Genomic DNA, 16,658 nt, shown 5'->3' with positions numbered 1-16,658 from the left:
TGGACAGAGTGGATAGGGAGATGCTCTTTACATGCTCACATAACACCAGAACCAGGGGACATCCACTAAAATTGAGTGTTGGGAGAGTTAGAACAGACAAAAGAAAATATTTCTTTACTCAGTGTGTGGTTGGTCTGTGGAACTCTTTGCCACAGGATGTGGTGATGGCATCTGACCTGGACGCCTTTAAAAGGGGATTGGACAAGTTTCTGGAGGAAAAATCCATTACGAGGTACAAGCCATGATATGTATGCGCAACCTCCTGATTTTAGAAATGGGTTATGTCAGAATGCCAGATGCAAGGGAGGGCACCAGAACAAGGTCTCTTGTTATCTGGTGTGCTCCTTGGGGCATTTGGTGGGCCGCTGTGAGATACAGGAAGCTGGACTAGATGGGCCTATGGCCTGATCCAGTGGGGCTGTTCTTATGTTCTTATGTTCAGAAGCAGGATTCTGCCTTTGATAATAGATGCTGGGGACAATCAATAGAGCTCTGTCTTGCCTGATATGTGAGCCTCCCTGGAATATTCCAGTCTTAAACTGAAAGGACCATTATGGTAAATCAGTCTGGCAGTTTCTGTGTTCCTAATACACTTTCTCACATAGCACATTTTGGCATGTTAAACAAACTCTTGTCTAACTGTCTGTCCACAGCAGACGTTCTAGCACCGTACCCTGCACTGCAATGGATCTTTTTCTGGCCCTGAGACTGTCCAGTGGGGTCACTGTTGGTTGGTTGGCAACCTTCAGTCTCGAAAGACTATGGTATAAACCTACAGCACCCAGTATTCCCAGGTGGTCTCCCATCCAAGTACTAACCAGGCCTGACCCTGCTTAGCTTCTGAGATCAGACGAGATCAGGCATGTGCAGGATAACAGTTGTCACTACAGACAGTGTAATCTCGCAGGCAGATGTGATCTGTCTGATGCTGGGAACAGCATCATGGATCATACAGGCCACAACACAGAATTCCTAAACACCAGCCTCCTCCTGTACAGATTTAATAGCCATTATAATACAAATTTTCCCATTGTGTCATATGTGGGCAGGAGGTCTGGTTGAGTGGGAGAGCTGCTGCCTCTGCCTGAAGAAACATCTGCCTGGGGACACAAGTTTGATGCAACTGGAAGTATCCGAGAACTGTGGGCAATGCTGCTGATGAGCTGAGTCATCCCAGCTGGTGAGCACCTTTGGTGAGAGAGAGGTGTTGCATTTCAGCTGGTGATCAGAGATGACCACCCTTGGTGAGAGAGAGGAGTTGCCATCAGCTAAGCATGGGAGGAAAACATAGCCAGAAAGATACCAGACTGAGAAGGAATCCATCTGGAATGAAGACGTTCTATGAAATAGTAGAACTTATTGTATTGTAAAAATCCCTTAGGAGATTTAGAAAAGCTCTCCTATGTAAACCACCTTGAATTAAAGTCAGAGGAAAAATCTGATGATAAAAGAAAGGCGGTATATAAAATACTGTTGTTGTTGTTGTTTTACTGTTGCATATGGGAATTGCCTGATTTGTACCTGGCTGTAGTCTTCAAAGGTAGCTGTTCAGCTGTCTTTCAGGTGTCCAATGTCTTGCTTTAGTGCTGTCTCTCACAGTTCTGCTGGCATACACAGAACCACAATACAGAGACTAGCCATAAATATGTAACCCAAATAAATTTCAACCTTTGTACATTAGACCTGTATGCCTCAATTTAAGGACAATATTCATCATTTTAAACATTGATCTAGGGAAGATGACTGCACACAAAATGTTTTCTTGTTATTGCTAAAGTTAATTGAAGTAAAATACTCTGATTCCTGGGTGAGGCTTGTGGGGGGGGGAGCACAGTCCACTTCCATCACAATTTCTAGGTAGTCTCACATACTCCTGAAGATCCCGGCACATCCCACATTGTTGCCAAAAGTTTCCAGATACTAAGGAAGAGCCTCCTGGGGTATCAAGAGGCTGCAGCAAGGAGGAGATAACAAGGAGAATGGTCTAGTTTAGCACAATTGCACTACTCTGAATGCTCTCCAAAGCTGACTGACTGGTGAAGGGTCAAGTCTATTCACTGAGAACACACATTACTCATTGAAGCTGAGAGTTGAGGGCACACTTGTTTATATTTTGAAGCAACTGTTATCCCTGTATTGTAATAGTAAATTAAAAAGGAGAGATGTTTTCATCTAAGAGTGAGGATAACCTATACATTGTACATTCTCTCATGTCCATATCACGAAAAGGCACCCACTGATGAAGTTTCAGTAATATATAAATTGCTTTTTCAAAAAAAAAAAATTGATGCAGTCAACCACAGCGGGTTGCTAGTCTTTATGACTGTCAGGTGTCCTACCTGTAACCCAAACAAATTTGGGTCACCACCTTGGTTAGTTCTGGCACAGAAGCAGCCATCTGCTTACACCCACGCAGAAACATCAACAGAGATGTTGACAAATTAACCAGTACAGCTATGTGTTCAGGAGAAGAGAGACACGCATGTGCATGTCAGCCTTAATAAATGGATTCTCATGAGAAAAAGGAAGTTGAAAACCTCTGTCACAGACCGCTTGGAGTCCGTGAAGCTGAATATTTCAGTCTGGCTCATAGCTGAAGGTTGTCATCTGCATCACGTCTACATCCTGAAGTTGCTGTTCAGCCTCCTTCAATGCACAGTTTCTCTGTACATGTCATGGCTGAAGAAATAGCCTATGCGGATTTAAACATTCAGCAGGCACCTGTGTTTTCAAGGTTGCCCTGTTCCTGTGAACATCTGGGTCAAAACTCCAGTAAGTGCTTCATTTATTCATTAAAAAAAAAAATTAGTTGTTGTGCAGTGCAATTAAATTATGTAGGTGGGTTGTAGAACTCAAAAGCAGATTTGACTTCTGCTGCCATGAAATCTAACGGAATATTCTGTGAAGTGATGCAGTTTTCTTTTAGTGTGTGTCATATTTTTTGTAAATACTACAACAGAGATCCTTTTGGAGATAGGATCTCAAAATAAATAGACGAACAGGCCTTGCTGAGGGAGAGTCAGCATGGCTTCTGTAAGGGTAAGTCTTGCCTCACCAACCTTTTAGAATTCTTTGAAAAGGTCAACAGGCATGTGGATGCGGGACAACCCGTGGACATTATAGATCTGGACTTTCAGAAGGCGTTTGACACGGTCCCTCACCAAAGGCTACTGAAAAAACTCCACAGTCAGGGAATTAGAGGACAGGTCCTCTCGTGGATTGAGAACTGGTTGGAGGCCAGGAAGCAGAGAGTGGGTGTCAATGGGCAATTTTCACAATGGAGAGAGGTGAAAAGTAGTGTGCCCCAAGGATCTGTCCTGGGACCAGTGCTTTTCAACCTCTTCAAAAATGACCTGGAGACAGGGTTGAGCAGTGAAGTGGCTAAGTTTGCAGACGACACCAAACTTTTCTGAGTGGTAAGGACCAGAAGTGATTGTGAGGAGCTCCAGAAGGATCTCTCCAGACTGGCAGAATGGGCAGCAAAATGGCAGATGCGTTTCAATGTCAGTAAGTGTAAAGTCATGCACATTGGGGCAAAAAATCAAAACTTCACATATAGGCTGATGGGTTCTGAGCTGTCTGTGACAGATCAGGAGAGAGATCTTGGGGTGGTGGTGGACAGGTCGATGAAAGTGTCGACCCAATGTGCGGCAGCAGTGAAGAAGGCCAATTCTATGCTTGGGTTCATTAGGAAGGGTATTGAGAACAAAACGGCTAGTATTATAATGCCATTGTACAAATCTATGGTAAGGCCACACCTGGAGTATTGTGTTCAGTTCTGGTCGCCACATCTCAAAAAAGACATAGTGGAACTTGTTGTTGGCATCCTTCAGTCTCGGAAGACTATGGTGTCACGCTCTGAATGGTGGTTCTGGAACAGAGTGTCCTCTCCAGTGCGCGAAGCCTGGGTAAAGTAGGTATGGAGGATAGGCTGTTACCCATGCAGCAAATCCCCCCTCTCCACGTCGCTGGAATGGTCCAATGGAAAGGCAGAAGCCAATACGGTTGGTTCCAGTGGCATCGCAGGAGTTGCCAGAACGTGACTGTGTTCAGCCATGAACTGCCTCAGGGACTCCGGCTCCTGATTTTGCCTCGAGGTTGACTCCTGAAGCCTTTTCCATAACTGGATGTAGCCACAAGGCAGTGGAGGTTTGGGGTCAGAGTTTTCCTTCTCTCAGATGAGCTGCCTTCCCAGGCTGACGAGAGAAGGTGCAAAAGAGAGCGACTAAGATGATTACGGGGCTGGGGCACCCTCCTTACGAGGAAAGGCTACGGCGTTTGGGCCTCTTCAGCCTAGAAAAGAGATGCCTGAGGGGGACATGATTGAGACATACAAAATTATGCAGGGGATGGACAGAGTGGATAGGGAGATGCTCTTTACACTCTCACATAATACCAGAACCAGGGGACATCCACTAAAATTGAGTGTTGGGCGGGTTAGGACAGACAAAAGAAAATATTTCTTTACTCAGCGTGTGGTCGGTCTGTGGAACTCCTTGCCACAGGATGTGGTGCTGGCGTCTAGCCTAGACGCCTTTAAAAGGGGATTGGACAAGTTTCTGGAGGAAAAATCCATTATGGGGTACAAGCCATGATGTGTATGCGCAACCTCCTGATTTTAGAAATGGGTTATGTCAGAATGCCAGATGCAGGGGAGGGCACCAGGTCTCTTGTTATCTGGTGTGCTCCCTGGGGCATTTGGTGGGCCGCTGTGAGATACAGGAAGTTGGACTAGATGGGCCTCTGGCCTGATCCAGTGGGGCTGTTCTTATGTTCTTATGTTCTTAGCTCCTCACAAACATGTTGCAGCTGGGCTCTTGAATTGGCCAATGTGATCACATCATGCCAAAGCAGAGAGAATTGTACTGGTTACCAGTCTGCTAACGGACCCTGCAAGATGTTAGTTCTAACTTCTCAGTCCCTACTTGAGAGCAGGGTTTCTGAAGGACCATATGAACATCTGAACCACTGAAATCATCTTCTGAGATCCTTCTCTGATTTCTTCCAACTTCAGAAGTGAGGCAAGGGGCAACCAGAGTTTAGGACTTTTCAGTGGTGGTTCTCAAACTTTGGAGCAAGATATGTGAACCTGACTCCTTCATTGTTATCACTGCTAACTTCATGGTTAGCATAAAATAAAGTCCATCCTGTTCTACAAGATGTTTTTAATATTGGTTATATTTGATGCCTTTATCCCCAAGTGTTTGCTAGTGTTTGTTTGTAAGTGTGCAAGTTTGCAAGTGTGAGTTTTATTTGTTTGTTATGTTTTTTTGGCTGCTGTTGCATTTGCTATTTTTTATTGTTGGGTTCTGTTATCACTTCATTAGCCACCATAGATATGGATACAGCAATGCATAAATCCCTGAAAATGAATAATAGATAGATGCCTTCATGTGTTACTTTTTGAAGCAGAATGATGGACATGATGGACCTTTGATCCAAGTCAGTGAGTGTAATGCTTCTAATTTATTTTATCTATACAATATCTAATCTCTCTCACACATCTGTTTCTTCTCCCTCTCCCTTCAAAGTCTGGTGATGGAGTTTATGGTGTGTACTATAAAGGTTCCAGGGTTGAGAACTCAAGTCAGTGACTCGAACTTGACTTGCAAAAATGCATGATTTTGGGTGACTTGGTGACTTGTGAGTTGCGCATGTGGAAGACTGAAAAAGAATCCAGTCAGGGTCCCCTTGACTCGGCACTCTTTTTGATGCATGCTGACTCGAGTCTGCCTGTGTCTGGGTGTGCTTGCATACTATTTTCACTGTGTAAAAACCTCGTGGGGGCCGTCATTCTGACCAGCGAGCAGCAGAGAGTTCCAGCGAGGAGGCAGGGAAGGGTTAATGCTGCAATGAATGGGGGGAGGCAGAACTGGGCTCTTGTGTCCCAGATACAAGACACATGACACAAGATACTTGTGTTCTCTGATAGAAAGGAATAGATGATCATTGGACAAAGGGTGGGCATTCTGATATTTTCATTGGATGAGGTAGGGCAGGAGGAGGAGTCAAGACCCACTGGGTTTTCCCATCCCTGAAAGGTTTTGCCATATATCTTTCCTTTCATGGGAGTGCCATGGCAGCTTTTTAAACAGTAGCTGCAGGGAGGGCATTTTTATCAGCATGACAGAGTGGGTGTAAAAGGTTAAAAAGATTTCGTCTTCACCTTGCCCCAAGTTGGTCTCTCCTGCAACAATTATGTAGGGTGAAAAAAAGAAACACCCAAAAGCAGGGCTTTTTTTCTAATGGAACGCGGGGGGATGGAGTTCCGGCACCTTTTTGAGGGGCCCCTCCCCTTCGGAGGCATTCCGGGGGGGGAGCAAAACAGAGGCATTTGCTGGGTGGGTGCTGGGGGGTGCACGGTGGGTGGGCACCTGGCCCCTGCCTGACCACACAATGACCCCCTCCTGCCCCCACAAGCTCTCGCCTGAGCCCAGCCCGCCTCCCCTCCCCCTGCGCTCTGCTTCCCCGCGCGGCTTCCAAGGGCGGGCAGAGGAGGGTGGAAGGCACAGGGGACATGCACCAATGCCAAGGAGGAGGAGGACGACGGACAGCCAGGGAGATGGGCTGTGGCAACCACGGAACGCCCAGGTACTGGCTTGGCAGAGGAGGAGGGGAAGGAAGCTGGCTGGTGCAGCCCCCGTGCCAATCTGCAGCACGAGCCTAGGCATGTCTACTCAGAAGTAAGTTCCATTGTGTTCAATGGGGCTTACTCCTGGGAAAGTGTCATAGCCTTGCAGCCTGAGTAGACAGGCAGAGGAAGGGCTCTGAGGCTGCAGTCCTCTCCACACCTTCCTGGGAGTGAGCCCCACTGCCTCTACTGGGACTGACTTCTGAGTAGACAGGCACAGGATTGGGCCCTGAGGCTGCTGTCCTATCCACAGTAAGCCCCATTCACTATAATGGAACTTACTTCTGAGTAGACAGGCACAGGATTGGACTCTAAGGCTGCCATCCTATCCATAGTAAGCCCCATTCACTAAAGTGGACTTCTGAGTAGACATGCATAGGATTGGGCTCTTAGGCTGCAATCCTAGGCACTTTCCTGGGAGTAAGCTCCATTGACTAGAACGAGACTTACTTCAGAGTAGACATACCTAGGATTGGGCTCTTAATCCTGGCAGAGATATATATCTGCACCTGTTTTCACCTGCTAAGGGCAGGTGAAAAGGGATTCTATGTGTGTACAATGTGCTGTCCAGCCTTGCCAGAGATCCTCCTCATCCTTCCCCCACAAGCATGCCCTCCGCCAGCCAGCATTTGCAGCTCCTCTCCAGCAATGCACAGCAGCTGCTCAGGGCAGCAGAGAACATACAATTGTATGCCAAGCACCTTCCCAAAGACACAGAGTATTCTGATACCTGAATTAAACCATATTTAATCGCTTGTTTGCAAACGTAGCTGTTTCTATGTGCACCTAAGGACCCCTCTTGTGTAAGAATTCCTTTTTTTATTCTTACTCCCACAGTTGCTTAGAGTAATTTTACTACATGGAACTCATGTAAGCCATTTTCCGGAATCCATTCACTGCTTCCTCTCCTCGAAGTAGTGCCACACTACACACTACATGCTACAAGTGCACCTGTACAGTATTTTTCCCCATGTGTAGAAAAAGTAGCTAGGGGGAAGGGGATGTGGAGATTGACAGCCCAATCCTATGCATATCTACTCAGAAGTAAGTTCATCTTTAGGGGGGAAGCACATAAAAAATATTTTATTTCTCCAATAAAAAATGGTTTAAAAATAAATAAATAAATAAATAAATAAATAAATAAATAAATAAATAAATAAAAGATTAACAAGTTGTGAGTTCCTGCACCTTTTATTTTACAAAAAAAGCACTGCCCAAAAGTCAATGATACAATTAACATTGTATCAATCATGTCTGCTTTGGGCCTTAAACAACATGCATCTTTCTTGCAACTTTTATGCCTAACAGAGAACTTAAGGTTGGTTCTCTGCTCAGGTTGCATTTGTATAAATGCACTTGAATTTACAGTACATGCTGTTCACCATCAAATAATTTTGCTGCTAAAATGATCTTGTTACATTTCCTGTGCAAAATACTGTTTCTTCCTGTGTAAACTTGCAAAGGGGGGCATAAATGGGACTACTGTATATTCTCCACCTACACAGAGAGACCATGGTAACAACATAGCGTGCAAAGATACAGTGCATCATGATACAACTCACTGTATCCTATTCTTGATTCAGACCACCTCAGATGCATTTGGACCTGGTCGTCTGCATGGTTGGCATTACTGACAAATTAGCCCCTTAATTGTCTCATATAATCATTTAGTTTGGGATCATAATCTAATTAGTTCAAATATTTCTTCAATAACTAGTTCAATGATTGGTTTTCTTTCATGATTTTGTATTGTTGTTTTATAGTGAAATAATTTTATTTCATAATAAAAGAAAGGGAAAAATAAAGAGGAAACCAGTAATTCCAAACCAGTAAGAGAAAACCAGTAATGTGATTGAGTTTTACCAGAGTGTTGACTGATGAAGAACATTTGGGATTACATTAGTCCCTGTCATGAATACGTACAGTTTAGGCCTAGTAGCATTGCAAAGCCTGAACCAAAATAACCCAGTAACAGAGAAGTGGCTTGCAGTTCCTAGCTGCAAGGAATTTACAACTCCATGGAAGGTGATAATGTAGCACCTAAGCAGACAGAGAGGCGCCCATGAAACTCCAGTGGGGAGGGGAAGAGCTAGGAGGACTAGCATCAAGCCCCACTTTGAGAAGATTCTGTCCCCAAGAGTTCTGACTGGGCAGTTTAAAATGAGTACAGAGTCACCCCATCCTGTTAGCATGAGAAGTATAAGAACAAAGCCCAAAGGGGTGTCTTGGTTTTTTGTCTTTTGACGTGGGTGCAGATCTTGCAGGCAGAGAGCCCGACAGGGCCATGTGGCCTCATGGGTAACTTGGAGGAAAGATCTACAAAAGAAAGCTTACCCAGGTGAGAGTTAGAGAATAATAGAGATAGCCAGTTAGCTTTGTTATTTTAATGCTGATATGTTTCCTAGACGTTTTATGCCTCTAGCATTTGCTGCCTTATTGTAGAGTGTGTAACCTTATGTACTTAATAAACTAAACTAAGTTGTTTCATTGTCTGTTGGGGACAAAGGTTCAGAATCCTGCCTAGCTGTTCAGCAAGCTACCAAATACTCATTGAGGACTAGTAACTTGAGGACTGAGGCTTTAAATTAAAGAGAGTGCTCAGTGCCTGCAAGGGATAGAATTAAGCCTAGAGGGTCTCAGTGTCCCTGGACTGAGACACTGGCACATACAGGGTGGTGGCAGTACTACCAAACAGGGGTCCTTGAGGGCTCTAGGGTTCAAAACCAAGAACTCTGAGCACCCAAAACCCAGGGAGTATATGGAAGTGTACAACAGTCCCCCTGTAACTGTGGGAGATACGTTCCAAACTTACCGTCGCTGCCCAAAACTGTGGATAGTAGCAAACTCTGTATTATGAAATTAGAATAGTAGCTTGATGTAGCAGCAGGAAAGGGAGAAACAGGCACTTGACAAAGAACCTCAGCCTTGGCTTTGTTGAGCAAAACTTATACACATTGACCAGTGCTTCACAAAGAGGCAGCTTTAATAAATGTAGCTTTCCACCTACCACCTGACCCAAGCCTCTTCCTGTCCTGCGTTCCTCCGCAGCCTGATGAAGCCAGCCCAGTTGCTTGTTTCTAGGGTTACAAGCCAACCAGCCCCAATTGTCAGCCCACCCCAATTGCCACAGATCTGTCCCCACCCAACAAGCTGACAAGCTAGTCCTCAGCTCCCAGTTTGCACTCCCAGTTTAGGAAGAGGCTGCTGACCAGTATGCAAAAGTGGTGACTGGCGCAGATCTGAGGAGACCCATTCTGGCAGTGGAGGCTTGCTGCAGGGTAAGGGAATGAAAGGTCCTTTACTGGGAGGCTTCCAAGACTGCCCCCTATAGGATGCAGTGAACACTCCATTGGCTCTGCCACATTGACAGGGGGGTTTAGTTACAGGAATGGGCTGTTCGACCTCTTGTCAAAACTGAAAGGAAGAATTATGTCCTGAATGTACACACCACATTTCTCAGCTGTCTCAGGCTACAATCCTATCCACGCTTTCCTGGGAGTAAGCCTGACTCCCAGTAACTGACTTACTTCTGAGTAGACATGCATAGGATTTGGGCTGTCAGTGTCAAAAAAGATTGTATTACAGTGTCAAGACTGTATTACAATCACAGCAAAAGCCACAGGCTTCTGCTCAGTGAATTGCATCCTATGCGGAGTGTTAACAGAAATGTTGCTCATTATTTCAGATATTCAACAGCCTCCACAGTGGTATCGAGCAGCTCTTAGGGTTGCTTGTACTGTGATTCTTCTCCTCATGGGAGCTTTAATAACACTGGCAGTTAAGGGTGAGTAACTCAGTGCTTAATTTTGATTTCTCCAAGTGTCTGAATCTGTATATGGCATGTATGAATATGTGAAGTTATTAAGCACAAGCCAGTAACCCGAGTATTGTATAGCTAAACCCCATTTCATTTGGATGTATATAGCTGCCTTAAACCAAATCAGATCATTGGTGAGCTCTCAACTATCACTACAGCAGTGGTCCAAGATACATGATGTCCTTCAAGTTGAGATGGAATACAAAATGCTCCTTTATTTGAAAGCTTTTCATTTGACTAAGGAGTTTTTAGTCCACTGCTCCTTCAGTCTGTATTTTTAGGTTCTGTGTTTTCTTGCTATTTGTAGTCTTACATTTATTAACATTGATTTATAATATTTAAATCTGAAGTTGTTAGCTGCCTTGAGCATCACATTATATTTAATAAGTATATAAGTACAAGCATCATGGTTGGCTTCAGTTACTTTAGCTGGAATGCATGTTGTAAACATCATGCCTTTGAGCAGATACCTGTTTGTATGATTACACAGACCTGTGAAATTGAACCAAATTGAGGGTCAGAAAAAACTTCTTTTCCCCCAAAATTTATGGTGATTTTATATGAATTTGGAGTGCTGATTCAAAAAATGGCATCATTTTTCCCTGATCACATCTAGTTTCTGAGATACGGCATAGCCTCAGTGGTGAATTGTTCAAGCAGATTCCTTGGAGGAAGCAATGGTGTAGGCTTCTTCATGAGGAAGCTACTTGAGCCATTCACTACTGAGGCTATGCCATATCTCTAAAACTAGGCATACTTGGACAAAACTGATGCCATTTTTGGAATCAGCACCCCAAATATATCCAAGTCTAACGTTTAACACAGCAAAATGTGTATTGGCTTGTGTTATATATTTTTCTCTTCTAAATAATATAAGTAAAATAAAATATGGGAATCAATAGTTGGCTGTCTGAAGCAAGTCTGTTTTGTCACACATACACAACCATCTAACATGCTGAACAACAAAACATTGGCCTTTCAAATGAAGTTTACCAAGATACTGTAGTTCTGAGTACACTGCGATGGGAAAGGGAATAGATAGAGGGAGGACTCTGTTTTGCTCCCACCACCCAGGATGGCTCCAAAGAGCCATGCTCCCATGCCCTCCCCATGTTCAACACTTGTCTGCAGTGGTAATGCCAAACTGGAGAGACCCTGGCTTCCAAAATGCAGGGAGAAAGTCTCTCCAGATTCTGTGCTTTCCGATGTAGATGTGCAAAGGCTGTGGGGAGGGCAAGGGGCATGTCACAAACCACATGTCATCAAAGGGCACCTGGAGTTGTCCAGTGTAGGGATTTGCCCCAGAGCCATCAGCAGCCTGGTGCCTGCACTGGGCAGGATACAACACTAATAAATTAAAACAAGCATATAGTTCACTTTCTTTAAAACACAGTCCTGGCATTAAAACAAATTTTGTGCTTGGCCAAAATTAATTATCATTCTATTTAACAAAATGTGAAATGCTCCTGTAAGTTATTCAATTGTGCTAACATGAAGTAGAGCGGTGTTTCTCAAACTGTGGGTTGGGACCCACTAGGTGGGTCATGAGCCAATTTCAGGTGGGTCCCCATTCATTTCAATTTTGTATTTTTAATAGACTTGATACAACCATGGAATGTGACTGCATTTGGGGAAATGTCACAGACCTGTACTTTTAACAAGCTACTACAGGTTGAAACTATTCAGGTGGATTCCAAGCACTCATGTGGATGACAAAAAAACACACTATAGTAAATCAATTTAAAAAACAAAGTTTCTTAGCTCAGTGATTAAAAACAGCATTCCTGACCTTTGTGATGTAAGATAAGAGTCATTAAGAAGATAATCCATCAATCAGTCCTCCTCCAAGCACTTACAAAGGTGCTTCACTCAGCCCCTCCCTCCCCCAATGCAAAGTGATCACCTTTTCTTTCACTGAGATTCCCAATCCATGGAAGTGCATTGAACAGATATATAAACTGTATCTGATCAGGCTCAGATCTTACAGTTTAGAAATCTGAATCTCTAACTCTGCTCTTGTATTAAAGAAAAACAAAACATATTTCAATATCTTGTTTAACCTCCAATTATCTTTATAGCACAAACCAATATGTTTACTTGGAAGTAAGTCCCACTATTTACACTATTTACAGTAAGTTTTACTTACTTACAGGTAAGTGGATTTAGGACTGCAGCCTTAATTTCCTACAACTGTGATTCTAATCATTATCACATGGAAGTAAGATGCACTGACATTTTATGAGATTTACTTTAGGGCACATATTGAGGATTACACCATAAGGGATCACCACTAAGGGATTAATCTCCCTTAGTTTTAAATCAGATATGCAGGGTTGAATGGAATAAGGGTAATTTTCATTTATTGATAATGATGCGGGGCTTAAAGTTTTACAGAAAGAAACACCATCTGTCACCAGTGGAACCCCATGTCATCCTGACTCTGAATTCCGGTTACAGCTCAAATACTTTGCATGCAACTTTGCAGAGAACAGCAGGGCAGGTAAGCTCAGCCACTCATTCAAAGTTCAGTGGTGTGATAATTGGCTCTCAGCCAGTAAGGACTTTGTGAGCCCTCTCACAGACAAGCAAGTTTGCTTTTACCTCATCATTGAGTGTGCTATTTAAAATGCAGGCCCCACAAGGTGCATTTGAGTCTTTTTCTCAGCTGGGTCATTTTGCTACCAAAGTGAACAGTGATTTTGCAGCCTCCTTCTTGTGTGTGTGTACAGTATTTTCTCTATTGCACATTATTTCTCTATTGCACACTTCTCCATTTCCTATCACTGTATGGAACTGGGAGGCTGGTCTCATCCTCTGCCACAGGATGTGGTGATGGCTTGTGGTCTAGATGCCTTTAAAAGGGGATTGGACAAATTTCTGGAGGAAAAGTAACCATCACAGGTTGCAAGCTGTGATGAGTACGTGCAGCCTCCTGATTTTAGAAGAAGGTTACCTCAGAATGCCTGATGCAAGAGAGGGCACCAGGATGCAGGTGCCTTGAGTGCTCCCTGAGGCATCTGGTGGGCCACTATGAGATGCAGAAAGCTGGACTAGATGGGCCTTTGGCCTGATCCAGCCGGGCTCTTATATTGTTATGTTCTTAAGTTGTGAGTTGGGAACCTGGAGAGGAGCAGCTGGCTGTCCATTCTGAGACATCACTTCTGTCGTTGCCAGGACTGTGTGCAGAAGATCGGCTGGCAGGGAGAAGACAGCTGATAAATCTGAGGTTTGAGTGGCTTCTCAGCAGAATGCCTTCCTACATGTGTGGGACCTGGTGGCTGTGCTGTCCCCAGAGCAATGGGGCAATGTAGTATTGGCCCCACACCTTGTGGGAGAAAACATGGTGATCCCTGAGAAGTTCACATGGCTACATTCAGCCAATCAGCACTGAGAAGAGAACCAAAAACAATTTTGTTTTTAAATGGGTCCCAGGACAAGCATCAATTGTTGACTCTACCATGGGGCTGTGCTGGGACCTTGGCCACTGCACAGATGTACAACAGACCTTGACCCATGGACTATTCCTTTCGGCATGGGGATGGGACATGGACAGAGTTCTCTTCAAGCTGCACAGCAGCACAGCTTTAAGAGTTCAGCAACCCAGAAGCTCAGTGATGATATATGACATCACTGCTGACATCCAGAGACAGCATCATGATGCAGTTGCAACACCCTGCAGGATGAGAAGGGGTCCTCCCACTCTGATCATGACCACATTTCCAGCATTTTAGTTTCTTTAGTAATTTTCAGTATTTTCTCATCTCTAGAGAGAGAAGCAATCCCAGCAAAACTTCTTGATGCTACTCTATATCCTCTGCAATCTTTAGAAGTTTGAGATGGAGGGGCAATGTTCATTGTGAAACCCCCCCTAGTCTCAGGGGCTAGCTCAGAATATTGTAATGGACAGCAGCATCCCTCAGCATTGCTCTGGTGTGAACAGTCCCCTTCACTAGATGTGATTAGCACCGAGTAGGTGCATGACAGAACCATGGAAAGAAAGTTGAGGATGTGGCTAGTCAAAGTGGCTCTGTGGTCACTACAGGAGTGACAAGGGAGGTACAAAGCCATGCTGAGCTTGTGATAGGGTAACTAATGATTTCAGTCAAATTGTTTAACAGCAGTGTAGATACACATATATCTACACAAGTGTATCTACACAAGTGGATACATGTGTAGATACATGTGTAGATACACTTGTGTTCCATCACAGCAGCATATCCATCCATCCCTATAAAAAAAAAACTAATGTGCATGTCACTATGTTGACTTCTTCTTCTAGTCTTCCTCCTAGGCTTGACATGCAGAAATAAGGTGAAGCTTTTCATGGCATGGAGATGAACATGATAGAGAAAGTGTCATTTGTGCTATTTATAGCCTTAAACAAGCTACTCCCCATCAGCCTTAAGTCTCCAGCTGCAATATGGGGATAAAAATACTTCCTTGCCTTACAGGGTTGTTGTAAAGATTACATCAATATACGTGAAGCACTTTGCACACACAGGAAGTGCTAAACAAATGTTAAATTTTTATTATTATTTCACAGTCTCAGGTCTCTGTTCATGTCATGAGTATGTAGCTGGTAAAAAAGGTGGCAATTCCAACAAAAAGAATATTCTTGAATTTTTTAATCATCTGTAGCAATGAGAAATACTGTACAGGCATGTCCCAGTATCCAGAATGGAACCCCTGCAGATATCCAAAATCATGGCTATGTGGGTTGCCCCCCACCCTCATGCTGCCATGCCTTTGGGCCTTGCAAAGTGAGGGGAGCTCTGATCTCATCACTCTGGAGGCCCACAGAGGCCACAAGCATTTGACTGCAGCCTCTGTAAGCCTCAGTATGGCTGTTTAGGCTGAAAAATATGCTACTTCCAAGGCACACTGTACTGCAGGTGGGGGGGGGCTCATATCCCCCAATGGCCATACTGGTATATGACCCTCCCCCAAACTCCCATGGCACACCTGCAGACCACTCGCACCACACCAGTGCACTGTGGCACAGTGGTTCAAAATGACTGCACTGCGAGGTCCAAGAATGGCTAAAAGAGAATGGTCTGGAACTTTCTGGTGCAATTTTTGTCTGGAATCTACAGAGTTGGATTGTGTAGCAATAGGATATCACCTGGAACCTTCTGTATTCAGCTTCATATTCTTTGGGGAAAGGATGGGATATAAAATATAAAACTCTCTCTAGCAGTGGGACACTTTTTTCCTTGTAAGAAATAATTCTATTGGAAAATAATTAAAACATGCAGTTGTGTGTTTATAGTATTTAGGTTTATAGTATTTAGATTTCCATCTCTCCCTCCAGAGAATGCCACAGACTGCAAAATATGCCCCAAGGACTGGAGGTTCTACAGGGACAACTGCTACTGGATCTCTGAAGGGGAGAAAAATTGGTTCCAGAGCCAAGATGACTGCAGGGCAAAGAATTCCACACTGCCTGGGATTCAGGAGGACAGGGTAAAGAAAAAGTCCAAGGGCACAATAATAACCAATTTTCCAGCATTGAAGTAAGGGCAATGCAGCTCCAAAGTAAAGGAACAAACATTCCCTTATCTTGAGGAAGACTCTGTGACTGCCACCCAACTGCAGGTTGCAGCACACACCCCATTGGCACAGCTATACCAGTGCTGGAAAGTTGGTTAGGATTTGGGCCTAAATTTATGAAGACAGACATCCAATGAGGCAGAGCCTGGGAAGGACTTCAGGTCAACAGCCCACAAAGCATACAGCAACGCAAGAGAGATCTCAATGTGATAGTCTTTCTGCCTGCATGGTAAATGCAGATGCAAATGAATGTCTGGGAGCATACCAACCCCTGCATTGGGACATTCATGTTGTCCCCACTGTACTGAATACATGTAATTCTGATGGGAATGCTCCTCCCCATTCATGATCCACTCGTTGCTAAGTACAACTAGTTCAGGATGAATACAGCCAGATCATCCCATAATGTTTAACAATCTTGTTGAAAATAATATTTATTCAGCAAAGAAGTTCACAAAAGTTACATAGCAAAAGGAACAAAAAGATGGCTCACTTCTTTGACTGGTCCTCCCTTGACCTACTGAGCCATTGGCCATGGCTCTCCATTAGGGCTACAGTTCTATCCATTGTATAGGGCAGCATATTTTTTGCAAGGTTTCCATGGCTCCCCTGGCTGTTTCTGCAGCTCTCCAGGGAGCTGCAGTTCAGTTTGGAAACCAC

General features: G+C 44.1%; 1 pseudogene; it reads right to left on the bottom strand.

Moving 5' to 3' along the window:
- Positions 1 to 769: 769 nt before the first annotated feature.
- On the bottom strand, positions 770 to 892 carry LOC136642314 (5S ribosomal RNA; annotated as a pseudogene).
- Positions 893 to 16,658: the final 15,766 nt, after the last annotated feature.

This window comes from Tiliqua scincoides, chromosome 2 (genome assembly GCF_035046505.1).
Source record: "Tiliqua scincoides isolate rTilSci1 chromosome 2, rTilSci1.hap2, whole genome shotgun sequence".
Classification (NCBI taxonomy): domain Eukaryota; kingdom Metazoa; phylum Chordata; class Lepidosauria; order Squamata; family Scincidae; genus Tiliqua; species Tiliqua scincoides.
The sequence above is the reverse complement of the archived record's forward strand: the minus strand, read 5'-3'. Positions and strand labels throughout refer to the sequence as shown.